The sequence below is a fragment of the Frankliniella occidentalis genome, unplaced genomic scaffold (genome assembly GCF_000697945.3).
Source record: "Frankliniella occidentalis isolate FOCC.00 unplaced genomic scaffold, Focc_3.1 Scaffold113, whole genome shotgun sequence".
NCBI lineage: Eukaryota > Metazoa > Arthropoda > Insecta > Thysanoptera > Thripidae > Frankliniella > Frankliniella occidentalis.
The window spans coordinates 776,810-778,475 of NW_026267241.1; the positions used below are offsets into that span (position 1 = coordinate 776,810).

Below are 1,666 nucleotides of genomic sequence, written 5' to 3' on the forward strand. Positions count from 1 at the left end.
TTCGTAAGCTTACGAACAAATAGTTCGTAATGCAAACCGATTGTTCGTAAGACCCGTCTAGCCTTACAAACAATCGCTTTGCAATACGAACAATTTCTTTGCAATACAAAGAACGAAAATTGTTCGTAACGTTGCAAAGTATTTAGTTCGTAAGCTTTTTACAGTGTACGATTTGAAATATTGCAAAATTACAGAGTTTGCAAGAAACAATCAACTTGGATATTCTAAGCCGAGCATGAATGAGCTACCGTAAATGAACGATACCGATCGAAAATTTTGAAACATTACCGTTTGTAAAATCGTGCCTTATTACGTACTGATGAAAATATCGTTGCTTTACAAATGTATTTTTCACGGAGAGCAATAAGGGTTGCAGCAGCGCGCGGTGACGTGCGTCAGGCGTCCGTTTTATTTTTATCAAACGGGACGGCGGCATCCTGCCCGGCCTCAGCAGCTCCAGCAGCAGCAGCAGCAGCTCCAGCAGCGCCTCTCGGATTGAGAGGTAGAGCCGCGACAGTTTTTGCCGTGGCGAGCTGCCGTTTCCATTTTATTCGCGATTTCCTGTGCGGTGCGCGGCCCTATCGAGCGAGAGGGCTTTGGCCGATACATAGTTTGGCGCGCACTGCGGCAACTTAAAGTGTAATGAATACTACCTCACTTGTAGATGAGTGAATGTGCATTCCAAATAATTCAATCGCTTCTGCAAGTTGAGGGGTGAAGTTTCCGCGGAGTTTCGCACACCTGTGCACTAATAAAAGTTTGCAGGAAAACAAATATTTGTATGTGACACTGTTACTGAATAAACATAGTTAATTTGATAAAAGGGATAATTTCTTGTGATATGACTACAAAATTCGTTTCTGCAAATAATTCTGTCGAATAACGACATTGGTTGGTCCTCAACATCAGTCATCACAAAAATTTGCAAGAAATTTGCTGCTTTTTCGCAATTTTACAGTGTACGCACAAATTAGGCGAGTAAAAATTCACACGCCTACCCATAGGTATGTGCGAGGTTCACACACTTTAGGTTTCCTGTGCGTGACGGCGGTCGTGCGTGGCATGGGCTCACTCGAGGGACGATGACACGCCCTTTAAAAGGAGACAAGGTGCATCATAGGGGGGCCTCCATGAAGTCCGCTGCGAAACAAATGTGTCCTCGCCCTAATTCGTTTGACAACACGAATTATGTAAGTACAGTCTGTGTCGCGAGGTAAATATCTTATTTCTCTTGGGGGCCGTGGACAAACGTCAAGGGAAAAATAAAAATAAAAGAAGGTCTCCTGGCAGAGAGTACGGTCCGAGCGGTCCAGGCTGCTGCTGCCAATTCGCCCGGGAGATGCACCAACGACACCGCCGTGGTATGCCGAGGTTGCTGTGCGTGAGTGCGTTTTGGCGAACACAACCGGTTCTCATACCTCCAATTTATCGTATCAAAAAGTCTCATCGTTTTTGTGTGATATCGTCCTGTCCGTAGTGGTCTTGGCAAGCGCTCTCTTCTACTCGTCGCTTGCGTTGAGGTTTCTCGCGGAGGATGCCCAAGGCCCAGCGAGGCGGGGCGGGCGAGGGTGGCCTGGGGTGAGAAGCGCGGCCCACCCTACGTGTTAGTGGTTCAGAGAGGGACAGAGAGAGAGAGAGAGAGAGAGAGAGAGAGAGAGAGAGAGAG

At 47.0% G+C, this 1,666-nt stretch overlaps 1 protein-coding gene across 2 annotated transcripts in view; it reads left to right on the forward strand.

The window, feature by feature from the left end:
• LOC113208510 (GAS2-like protein pickled eggs) overlaps nt 1-1,666 on the forward strand; it is a 167,222-nt gene that overhangs the window by 118,335 nt on the left and 47,221 nt on the right. The gene's annotated exons all lie outside the window — the stretch shown is intronic.